This window comes from Patiria miniata, unplaced genomic scaffold (genome assembly GCF_015706575.1).
Source record: "Patiria miniata isolate m_02_andy unplaced genomic scaffold, ASM1570657v1 HiC_scaffold_6, whole genome shotgun sequence".
NCBI classification, from domain to species: Eukaryota; Metazoa; Echinodermata; class Asteroidea; order Valvatida; family Asterinidae; genus Patiria; species Patiria miniata.
The window spans coordinates 13,494,505-13,507,839 of NW_024037073.1; the positions used below are offsets into that span (position 1 = coordinate 13,494,505).

The 13,335-nt window shown below is 44.0% G+C and overlaps 1 pseudogene; it reads right to left on the bottom strand.

The window, feature by feature from the left end:
* Positions 1-4,576: 4,576 nt before the first annotated feature.
* Positions 4,577-12,634, bottom strand: LOC119742583 (annotated as a pseudogene).
* Positions 12,635-13,335: the final 701 nt, after the last annotated feature.

Here is a 13,335-nt window from a genome sequence, read left to right on the forward strand (position 1 = left end):
TTTTATTTCATCGATCAGTTGGACTTGATTTAATTACAATTTAAGAAAAAAATATAACTTTTGGGATTTTTAGATACCGGTAGCCTATAATTATGCCCTGAAATATCACAAATGGAGTAATTGGGAATATTTGCATCATAAATCTCTCCATTGTATGTACTTACTTCGTATTCAAGTCCCACCCCATCTTCAGTGTATTTGTAGCTAGCCACGCAGTCGTCCAGTGGCGTCATTTACAGGCAACCACCCCGGATAGACCCGCTCGCGAGCCGCGGACATCGGGTCAGACGCGAGTATCACGTGATGGCTAATTGAACCTTCTCGCCTTTTTACTTCTTACACGCGTGTAAGCATCTCGAACGCACCATTAATGCAATTATTTCAAATCACACGACACATTTTTTTTTTTCAATCACGTGATATGTTTCACACATGCGTATAAAGGTAAATAAATGTTACTAAGGCCAAAAAAAAGTCTCCGGTTTCTGGTATGCGCGCGCGTCGCCGTCGCGCAGCACACGCGTCGGCAAAATGAAAAAGGTTTTTTTTTTCAATGAAAGATGATGTCTAAAAACCGCCAAACTCACTGGTTTGAATGGAATCCTGCTGCTGCACAATTTTAACGTTTTTTAGATTGGGTTATGGTCGAGAATAAGCTTTATGTGGCCTTTCTGGTCTCCCATAATAAAAAAAAAAAAGCCGCGTCGCCGCACCACTTTTTGGGGAAAGCTCCATACCAGAAACCGGAGACTTTTTTTTGGGCCTAACCTGGGGCAAGTTCGCGCCCCATTAGTCAACCAATGGTTGTTGGTGTCAAAGAGTGCGCAACTGCGCATGCGCTGTAACATTAAAGTGCAAACGACTCTAGTCGAACCATTGTCTTCGCTCATGGAACCACAAACAGATTTAAAGGAAACAGTCAACTGAATTGTATTCCCGGCTCACTTTCCACTGCCAATCATGATATCAGCAGACCTTGATAGCGCCCTCTCTGGGCATGCCTCTCTTGAATGTCATTTTCTCGCATATTGGTAAATAAAAGGGCGCCCCCATTTCGGATCGCAGCCGATCGGGCGCCCCTATTTGGCTTCACAAACATATTGTAATAAACTATCCTTTTCGAATTTAAAGCTTTTTGGGTGGAGTTGGGACTTGGAAAGACTACTCAAAAACTCAGCAATATAGGGAAAGTCTTCGAAGTATTATTACTGCACTGACGCAGCCATACGATCACGGGGGTAGCGCACCATGTGCTCCCAACTCGAAACGGATCGTGTGCTCTTGGGGCCCAGCTAAGAATAAAGAGAATACAATTCAGTATTTTGGAACTCGACCTGTATGACCCATGAATGCCTTCTCACCGAAAATGAGGACCCGCACTATCCTGCAAGTATAGTGTTGTCACACTGGTGTCTCTTCCGCTTTTAACGAGGAAACTCGCAGCTCACAAAAATAAATTGCTCTAGCTTCGAAGGGGTTTAGACTCCAAATTATCAGACTCTCTGATTTTCAATATGTTTGCATTTCAAGAAGTGGATCCCTGTCGAAACACAATAGTGTATTTATCAAGCAGAGGCCTATATTCCTGTACGTCTTTTTTTCTACAAAATAAAACGCCAGCTTGTTTATGTTTTGCTTCATGTTATCCCCAGGAGGGAGAGAAGTATGCCGTTTATAGCGGCAATAGACGTCACACAAAATAATCATCACAGAAGCCTTTACGTGCGTCAGCACTACATTTTTATTTCGTCCTTTCGACGTACAGCTTTCCAGTGGATTTGGCCATGGCACTTCAAGCACAAAAAGTAATTTTATTGAGACGAAGAGAAATCATCCAGGCCCGTAAAACATGAACTGCATAATTGAGATTTGTCTGGCAACATTGATAAGTCCCCTCTATGCGCGCCACCATGGAAAGGTTTAAAGGGATCATGAAATGCATTTTTTTTTAACACAATCCTTGTAACTATATGCACATTTTTAACCTTATTTTCAATTTTCATTTTATCACTTTAAGGGCATTTTGGTGCTTTTTTGCTAATGAAAATGTGCATATTCATGAGCTAATTGTGATGTCATTTCAGGTAGAAACCTCAATGTTACAGATATTTCAGCACCAAAATTTTCCAGCTGTAGTCAATGTTCTTTCTTTGGCGATTTGTCGTTGTTTCAGTACACGACAGTAGGCTTTTGAGCAAAGTTTTCTCACAAATATTTTCAATGAGCAAATTTTGGGTCCACAATTTGAACAGAAAAATCCTAAACTGAACAAATGTCTTCCTGAAATGACATCACAGCAACAACGCCCTCACTTGTCGGGAAAAGAATTTTAAATGTTAAAGAAGTGCACTTTTCAATAAGATTCACCAAAAAGGAATGCCAAGCAGTTTTCATACATTTAAGAAAATTAGAAAGTTGCACAGAAATGTATTCCCAAGTAAAATTCATGTCATGGCCCTTTTAAGTTTCTGCACAGTGTGTACGGGCCTGGATATCTGCTAAAGTTTTGACAACAAACATTGAACGGTGACTGGTGGCATAATAAAACCGCAGTGCTCATCAGCAATAAATGAACTTTATTTATATGTCATTTTCCGTGCTAGATTTAACAAATATTCGTTCACCAACATTGTACCGCGTTAGGTCAATTACTTGATACTGCACAGTATTTATCATTATTATGTCTACCGCAACTTGGCCCGAACGTCCATTTCTAGTAAAACCCATCTTTATGACTCAGTCATACGGCGATGGCAAATTCGGGAGAGGGATCCAGAGATAAAATTAGATTAAGGGTTGGCCTTTCCATGCGCTGCTCTTTGTGTGTAGGAAGGGACAAGGGCGGATCCAGAACACAATTTTTTTGGGGGGGGGGAAAAAAAAAAATTGGTCCCCCAAAAAAGTGGGGTCAAAAAAATTACGGCGTGGGGTTCGGGGCCCGCTTAAGGGCCCCGAAATTTTTTGGATTCTAGATGCTCTGTGGTGCGATCTGAGGCAATTTCTGACCACTTTAACCAATTTTTTTTGAGGAAAAGATGGTGGTGTACTCATTGCCTGCCTTTATTGCGATGTCACATAAAAAAAAAAAAATTGGTTTCGTTTTTTTTTTTGGTAGGGGGGCATGGCCCCCTTTGCCCCCCCGGATCCGCCCTTGGGAAGGGACGGGTGGAGAGTATAGTTAAAGGTCAATAATTAATAATTGGTTTACTTATTCAAGGTTCCAAATACAGATCCGAAAATTGTCTCGACTTCGGTCTTAAAAAAAAATCAGATTTCTTCCGATTTCTTTACCTCCCGCCCACAATTTTTTAAAAGGTTACTGGGTTCCTAAATTTGATTGTAAATATCAGGTGAACGTCTCATTACCGTTTGGATGTTTAGCCCTTCTGTTTCTGCGCCAATGTACATTTTGTTAACCCTTCACAGTCACTGTGAAGACATCTTGTCAACCTGTTGCCCCATCCCGCTTGAATCAAATTTGCTCATCAATACATGGCCGATTAATGCACCACACTCATATAAATTATCTGATGTTCAGATTTGCCTTTAATTGGTCAATGCGCATTTAATACCAGCCATAAACTTCAGTACATAGAAGCGCGTTAAATTATTAATCGGCCAACCATAAAATACAATGCGTCAGTGTACTACGCAGCAAAAACTCCCTGGTCAAAATTGACCCAGAATCTGCGTCTATATCTGCACAACCTTACCCTTTTCTGGTCAAAATGAACTTTTTCCGAGTCAAAAATGACATTTTCCTGCATCATTTTGACCTAGAAAAGCGTCGTTCTTTGACCCTGGAACGGACTGTGCAGATTAAATAGACTCATATCGGGGTCAATTGGACCGGGGCCCGAGTGCACTGGAGTGGTTGGGATTTTGCGCCCAACTGGTTCAGCCAAGATTGTGGCCAGCCCAACAATTATTTTGCCAACTTTTCCACACGCATGTGAAGGTACACGGTCGAGAAACTGGAAATTGTGCTAGTCCTCATCGCCCTATCCATGCAAGGGGCGCTCGTGGCCTCTTAATTCTTTGAGAACTCAATGGACAGATTTGTTTTAATATAGTCGATGACCCCGGTCAACTTGCTGAGCTCCCATTTGACAACCCGGGTCAACACTTCTGAGTGCGCACATGACACAAGTAACCTACCATCAATATTTGCGAATCTGTGTTTCTTTCACAAGCATTTGTGAAAAGTGCAACCAAGTAACACATTCCCATAGACCAGTGATAAATCCCCATACTTCAAAATTCTTTTTAAAATACTCAGAACTTTCACAGGTGTTCAGGCTGCACAGAAAAATGATGATCAGCATGTCGTCTGTCATATTCCTTTCAATTTTTGGTAGGTTGACCAATGACCACCCCTAAAACGAATGATATATCCTAAACTGGAATAAAGTAGCCATTTTGAAAAAGGATCCCTCCACAACATGGCTAAATGGCGCCACTTTTGGACCCAAATGCATCTGAAATGCTCAGAATTGGAAGCCCAATGTCGAGGCCAGAGGTGCAGTGCCATCTGCCTTCAATTCCCCAATTCCATGGCACTCGAAACTCTCTAATATAGCATAATTTGAATGTATAACTTTTATTCATGAGCTCGGCAGATGCATGTTTAGCCTTTTTACTGGGTTGCACCCCGAAACGGATTTGCAATCACCAGCGCCTCTGGATAGATTAGTAGGAAAAAGCGAAACTTAAACAGCGACAACATTCTGGTGAGGTTATACTAATGCAAGTTAGTACATGCCAAAAATATATATGCTTGATACATCCATTTGATTCGGGCACAGAACAGGTATTTTTGCACAGTTCTGCGATGTATTGACTTCTCTCCAAGCGCTATACTGTTGAGTCTCACATCGCAAGGGTGAAAAGCTGTGGCACCCGGTCGTGGCTCCACCTCAGCGACTGATGAGGCAAGACGATCTTGGGATACTTGGTGACTGGATGCATGCCTAGATCGTACTCCAGCCCTCGAACGAAGAGCCGGGTTTTGATACATTGTCCTAAATTCACGGCCGCCACTCCTTGACAGTCTATGGTCACTCTGGCTAGACTCTTACAACCGAACAGGTTCAGGTATTTGAGAGAGGAGGCATGAGCTGGAATGCCCACGCTCGTCAGAGTGTCGCACTTTTCCACGCTCAAGTGGACGATGTTGGGGCAGCCACTCAAAGCCATTTTGAGGGAGTAATCGGAGATCTGGCACCGGTAGAGGACTACCGTATATGCGCACGGTGTGCTCAGCATCAGTGCTCTATGGAACAGTCAAAGAGTCGCATAAACCCGATGTGTCGGCTAGCGTGGACAACGAAGGAGCGTAGACACAGAGCGTCATCGCTGCACATGTTGGCTTCAATCAGTTCTAGGCTGTCACACTGCACCATGACGTTAGTCAGCCCGGGAAGTCCCACCAACGACACTTTGAGTAGGTGCTCAGCCACGACGATGACTTGTCGCAGGGCGGGAAGTTCAATCTCCTCTGCCGTTTGTAGGACTCTTAGGTTGGGACATCTCAGGAGCATGCCGCCACAGGCGAAGTCAGCCTGGATGATGAGCCTCTCTAGACTCGGGCAGCCGATGTGATCCAAGACCAGCTCGTCACCACACACGCACCCAAGAAGCAGATCTGTCAGGAATGGATTCTCCAGAAAGAAACTCCGGAAACTCCTTGGATCCAACACCGGACATCGACGGATCTCAGCGGTAGTCAGCCTACCGCCACGGACGGTCAACGTCCGCAGGACACCACTGCCATCCACCTGTAGGGTTCGTAGCTTGCCGGCGAACACCTCCAGGTGTTCGTTGGATTCAAGACCGCTGTCCACGCGAAGAAACCGGAGCAGAGGTGCGTTTATGCTGACAAAGTGAACAGACCACAGGTTGAGAAGGTAGATTTTGTAGCGAGGAGGAGTGTAAACGGATGCCCTGCAGTCCCTACGGAGGAAAAAAACGGACGTCGTGAAACCAAAGCGCCAGAAAATGTATTGCATAAACGTCGAAAATGAAAATGTATTGTATGTAACATTGATAGGTAACTACATGTACATTCAATAGGTATCTCAAAATAAAAACCCATACGTTGGCAAGCTAATAGCATAGTTTTGCAGCGTGACGATGTTGTTTTTATGTGACGCAACAAGTAAGTGGTTTTCATAACGAAGACATGAATGATGACTGCATCTCATGATTTTACAACAGTCAAAGGGACAAAGTTCAAGTCCGTATTTAGCATTTTCCTTTTTTTGTTTGAAAACATCAGCCTAAAATATAGAAGACTGACGAGTATGGACCATCGTTGTCCATACGCTAAAGTGGTTAAATGAAAATGATTAGGGTGAGATGGTTAAAGAGGCATTTTGTTCCCCGAACCCTTTTTACCCCACAATTTAAAACCTAATATTTAAACTTATCAGGACTGGGGGCCACAATGTGCCGCCCCCACACCGAAACTTCTTGTAATAACTCCAGAACGCTTTGGCCGGTCGGCCTGAAATATACTGAATTTTGATCTAGGGTCAATATGATACCAGAACAAATTCCGTAGGATGTCCCTGGTTAACATGGCAACCGATGTAAAAAACTAGGTTGTTTTGTATACAAAACATGAAATATGCGTTTTTGGAGGGTCAAAAACCTTGTTTTCTGTGCCCGAACCTATCAAGTATCCAATTTAAACTAAAATCCAAGATCACGTGCCAACGACAATGCATGCTGCGAATCCAATATGGCCGCCATTCACGCGAAAAGTGGCTTATAATTTTCACCTTTCTGCATACATTTCTTCGTTTTGGGGTAATTTTGTGACAGTCCTAGAGTGACGAAACGTAAAGGATTTATAACACTTCCATGAGTAGGTGCCCAATTTGGTTGAAAAAAATATATTCGATTTGGGGTGTCAAAAGTTGTTACAGTGGATTTATACTGACCAAAAGAATGTTTGTAACCGAATTTGAAAGAATTTAAATGAAAAATATGGAAATTATTCCAAACATACTGTTTTCGACTAAAAAATGGGCAACAGTGTAATAAAGCGCCCTCTTGGGGTCCCCGATGAAGCGCAACCAAATGACGTCATATTGCATAGATTAATACCGGCCAACAAATATTCCTGCCAAATTTTAGGAAAATGGGCCATCGCATATGGAAATAAGGATTGGGGCATAATGTGTCACCCCAGTCCTGAGAAGACCCAACATTTCGGGGGGGGGGGGGGCATTCTTCATTATTTTCCCTCGCTTTAAAAAAAAACACCCAATTTTTAAGCTCTGGCAGGAGCTTCTACATGTCACTGTCTTCGTAGTTGGTCGGTCGGTCGGACGGTAGATCTGTCCCAGTAAAATTGACTTAAAACGAGCTTTCATTTTTCTTTAACACCATAACTTTGCTCATGTTGTCTTCTTATGCTCGGCTCCTTGACCCCCCCCCCCCCCCGATTCGTCACTCTGTGACTCTCCATAACACACTTAAGTTTCCATGGGTACTGTCCGCATATCAGCTTGAAGGTGATGTAGCTGATGCATGGGATGTACATGTGCTCACAAATATTCTACTTTCAAAACATTGCCTCAAACCAAGATTTTGATAAACCATTGACATGATCCAGAGAGTGCAAAAGCAGTTCTCGTTTACCGAATCCAATATTTCAAATGTGTTGCCTATTGTGAATGGAGTATTCCCCTTCCCCACCCCCAACCCCCAGATGCCCCATAAGATGCTCAAATCTTGATCGTGTACGTCTTGGGTCTCCATATGGGTAGAAAGAGGCACACATAACCTTTTGTCTTCATCTCACTGTGGTTAGTTTTCATCTTACTGAGATTCTTGTGCTAATGGAGCGCAGTCTGTAGTGCACGCTAAAATGTCAAGTAGTCGGCGTAAAAAAAATAGACGACGGCTTGCAGCATGTATTATTTTGTTTTCTCCGGAGAAACATGACAACCGGTTTCTATTTTTAGGATTGGCAGGCTCCCATCTCCGCGGAGAAGTGTTAGTGGAGCGAGAAATGAGACGCTCTCTCGGCCGCAAGTGGGGGCGGTGAGTGCGGGGGAGCGCAGTCCCCTCTTGGGTATTGCAGTACCTAGAAAAAGCAGTATGGGCATGCTGTTGGCTCAACGGAATGTCGAAGAAAATAAGCAAATAAAATAGCTATGGTTAGGGTTTCTTCGGAGGGAATGAAGATTAATTTCTTGTCTCCCCTGTGGCAAGGTTGTCTTTCTTCGTGCCAAAAAGATTTTAAAGCGCACCGACGTTTTCACATCAATTGAAAGAAAAAAAGTATAAGACGTCGAAAAGAAAACAAGTTACACGAAAAAAACAACAGGAAAACAGACGATAAAACAAACAAACAGTAAAAAGACCCCCCCCCCCCAAAAAAAGAGCCTACAACTGCGCAATAACGTTTTCTATTCCTCATCTTCTTTTCTGATTAGAACAATGGTTCTTAGTTTCGTGTGCATGTATGGATGATCATCAGTACATCATAATGACATCACTTCGAGGAATGTCGTCCAAGTTGCTGAGCTACAGACATTCTTAACCAAGCTCACTCGAAAAAGGACTAGGCCTATCCTTGCTCGCTCATTTTTTTCAGAGATTAGTATCCATCACACAGAAATGAACTACCAAATTGTTTTTTTGTTTCGTTAATTATTGGAACGACGAAATGACTGCCAGTACACATGCAACTACCTAGAGAAAGATAAGAAGGTCCAATTGACATAATGCCCACCAAATCTCTCATAAGTGCATTATGTCTCCGCGGGATGAGTGCATGCCTACTGCCGCTTATATTTAATAAAAATGGCCTTTTCTTGTGTCTATCCTAGCACAGCCCCGTCTGGCTGGCGGTTTCTACGCATGCAGCGGTGCGAAGCAGACGGTCGGCGAGAACAATTTCATTACAATGCAGATTTGGGGGTTCCCATGACAACGCACTAGAGAATCGTCCGATGGGGAAAAAAGTCAGCATTCACGACAGCTGAAGGTTTTTTTTTTATTCACGCGAAGCACAGTGATCACAGTGTCATGAAAATTTGCTTCTTCTCATTATTATGAAAATGATAATACGAGATTGCAGGCGCATCGTGACTTTATAATACAGTAGACCCACCGCATGCGCTATCTGTTATGATTTCGCACGACTGAGATTTTTATGGACACGCTTCTAGGCTGTTTAGTGAGGCAGTGGGTGTTCGGCAGTGATGAGCGGGCGGGGATGAATAAATGGGGTCTACCCGATGTTCCCCAATACATATGTTCCCCAATACCTAAGTTCCCCAAATTCTTAGGGTTAGGGTTGGATGGTAAGGTTAGGGTAAAATGGTTAGGGTTAGGGTTAGGGAACTTAGGTATTGGGGAACATTATATGCACCCAAATTAATGGGTTTTTTGGGTGCAGCTGGGGGCAAAATGAGAGATGTTAAACAATTTCAAACGTCACTATAGTACCACGTGCGCTGGTTTGAAAATAAGTCGGTGAATTTTCAAAAAAAATTAGAGGAAAGAGTTCCATACCTGGACATCACTTGACACCCTGTGCACAAACCCTATGAGACTGGTTCGAAAAATTCCAAGTGTTTTCTCAGTGAATGCTTTAATATTTTCCCCGCTAAATTTGACTTTTAGGACATGTTATCGCTTTGTGGTGGCTGATAGGTCACTGCAGGGAAAGATTAGTGATGTCCATGTATGGAATTCTTCCCAAAGTGGAACTTATGTGGATAATGTGACGAGAGTTATTATTATTTTTATAACAATAATAAATATATACCGTACACAAGTGTACTTAAAAAAAAAGATAGCTGGGAAAACCCCCCCCCCAAAAAAAGGTGGTTGTAAGGTCGGTAATTTTTCAAGCGATTGGTGTGGTAGCACAATAAGAAAAATAGTCCAGAAGAGGATGTGGGTAATGGAAGCATCCTGGCCTTCGAATCGTGCCTCGTTCATCACGCAGATGGCAGAGGCAAAAAAAAACCCCAACAACGTTTACCATAATAATATGATTTCCGGCGTAAATCTGTGACGGCGAGTGTGGGGATGGGGGATGACCAAAATCCAAAAATTGCCCGGACGTGGAAATTCGAAAAGCGGGGGGGGGGGGGGGGGGGGGGTGGGGGGGGGGGGGGGGGGGGGGGGGGGGGGGGGGGGGGGGGGGCGTGATACAGATGTACATTTTTATGCATACTCGCGCTTACATCAAAACGGCGCATTTTAAGTTTGTACTTTTTATTTTTAAGTGCTGTGGAATACGCTTTGGTTGTTGGGAAGGTCGAAAAATACCTCGAAATCCGTATTTTTGGTTTCTCACCACGAAAAAGTAGGGGTCGCGATATGATGCAATATCCATCGGCCAAAAAGTGGGGGATATATACCCCCATCCCCGGGATTTACGCCTTTAGTATTATAAACGTGAATATGCCTCATTAAATTAGCAGAATCAGTTATTCACTCAAAATTACTCCGGTATAACCTTTGCAGTACCACATAAATTTAAATTCCATCGAAAAGTCAGTAAAGATATTTACTCGACCATGCGGAGAAAACATCTTTTGTATCTATATTTCGGCCATAATTCACAATAGGACGGCGCATGATAAATATGCTGCCCTCTGTTGAGCCCTCGGAGGGAAATTCGAAATGACTACACTTCAGTCGCATCGTGACGTTGGGCATTCGCTTCATCAGATATTTCGTATTCATTTCCTAATACCGTGACTTTCAGGAAAGTGTGATTCTTAAGATATTTACTTATTTAAGAGGAACTTAAAACTCGAAGTTATGCTGTCGTTGTTATGGGTTCGGGGCAGGCAGTTGCTTTACATTCTGAATTAGTTTTTTGTGTGGATTATGAGGCTTCCCATTTTGGGCAGAGAGATGTGTCCCGGGAACAAGCCATCATAAAATTTACCCAAATTGGAAGCAGAATCGCAGATGATCCATTTGTGAAGAGATACCTATATTTACCTCACAGTTGCTGATAGAAAGCTTCTTGAGACGAGGCAAGCAGTTGACCACACCCCAAACCTCCTCCATCTCTACCGGTACGAAGTTCAAGCTCAAGGCGGTGATGGTGCTTGCCCGCGAGGCGTTGCCGACACTCCGTGCCACCATGCTACCCTGGAGCATGGCAAAGTCACTCCTCATGTCACACAGCGGTAAGCCCTCGTTAATCTTCAGCTTACACTCCTCCAGCTGCGGCAGGGACTCCAGGAAACTCTCCACTCCTTTGGCCGTGACGGCCCAGCACGAGCCGAGGACCACCCGCCTCAGACCGGGAAGTTACCCGCGATGCGGAGCAGGTCTGGGTCGGTCAGTCCGAAACGCCGTTGATTTGTAGCTCCACCAGTCTGGTCAGCGGTGCTAGCTGGTCCACAACCCACTTGTTCCATAGGATGGGCAAACGGAGGATAGTCAACGAGGTGAGTTTAGGAATCAAACAGAAAAGAGACTCGTACACGCGAGACCCCGTCTGCCACGTGAGTTCGCGCACGTGGGGACCGTACACGCGAAAGATGATGGATAAGACAGTGTAGTGCAATGGCGAATAATCGTCGGACCTGACGTGAATCTTCCTCCACAGCTTCGGGGTGTCCAAGAGAATTTTCCTCCATCTCCGACTGACCCTGGCCAGCAGGGGTAGAGCGTCTTCGATGGGGCGCAAAAAGCTGAAAATCCTAGTTGTGAGTTCGACGGGTAGCCTTTCGAAATATGACAGGTCACGATCTCGCTCGACGAGACCCGGCGCGGATGCGCGTGTACCCGTATCCCTCTGGTAAGACTCATGATGGTCGCACTGGTCCGAAGCATCAGCTACGGCCTTGGCATCGGTCAACCAGTTTGATGCTTTATCGACTACCTGATGGGTGTCCGCGTGACCTTGATCCGAGTATCCATCGGTGGTGTGTGACCCCTCCTGTGCCAGAGTCTCTCGACTATCATCATCATCTTGGCCATGGGTACCCGAGGAAGGCACTTCAAGACATGCACAAGGCGAGAGCTGGGTGGTAAGAGGCAGCATACCACCATACTACATGTCACGTGCACCTACAAATGTCAGTATACGTCGCCGACATCGAACAGTCTTACACGAAATCCACGAATCCAACCGAATCTTCAGTCCGTATTTCAACCTCTGTCGCTCATGAAAGCCCCTATTTTGTCTCTGGAAATGAGCAACGTTGTTCGAACATTATCAACCGCATCATCAACACAGGTTGCCTTTTGCCGCAGCGGACCCGACATGTACCGTGCGCAGTGTGTATGTACGGCAGGGAGACAGTCTAATGAATTACTAATGCGATCGAGCTGACGTCACATAGTGAGCAATGACGCAAACGACGAGGGAACAAACAGCGGCCATGGCGAATTCATCAGTCTGCGTTGCTATCTACTGCTGCTGAACAGTGCCGCAAGGTTTGTACATCGCCAGTAGATGGTGTGGGCGATGAAACCGTTTGGATTTCCGCGTCGTGCTGTCAGATGTGACACAGCAACCGTCGGTGTACACGAGCATTGCCTATGCTCCCCTAACCCGGAGCTACCAGCTGTTATTAACGGTGCGTGCTATAGCAACCAAAACAACCATGTGACGCTTCATGACGTTTCCAATTATTGCCAACTTAACAATCTAATGACCCAAGATAAAATTGGGAAGAAATCATGCATGGTCACCCAACGTCCTATTAATTTTGATGACAAACTTATCTGTGATTACTGGAAGGTATTATGAGCTTATCCAGTCATACGAATAGATAACGAGATTAACAATAATATTTTTGTTCGTAAAAATGCAGACGTACTACTGCCAGTTATTAATAACAATATCGGTTAACTGTTTTCACATAGAACACGAACAAATACAAATGTAAATTTTGAAAAAAAAGTTCAGAGTTGCCTAAATTTGTGATAGCGGCCAACATTTCTCGAAAAGGGGAAAATACGCAAATTTAGACATTACATGTATTAGGAACGATTATCGAGCATGGAGGGAAAATGCATAGAACAAGGACCCAAACAATGAATCAATGCATGGTTTTAAGAATCACGATTATGTGACCAAAATATTCAATTAAAAAGAAAAAGAAAAAAGAGATGGCAAACAAATACATGCAAAGTCTCATTAGTACAGAAGGATCCCATATGGTACCGCAATGATCGGAAGCTATAAACGGCAGACTAAGCGACCAAAGCGGATGTCATCAAGCAGAGGCTTTGTTTGCCCGGCTAAAATTATCCGTCTCGTCCATTGATAAAATGGATGTTATGACGTCAATGGCGACATTATCTGGAATTGGCGAGTGCAGTTGGTCACGCGATATT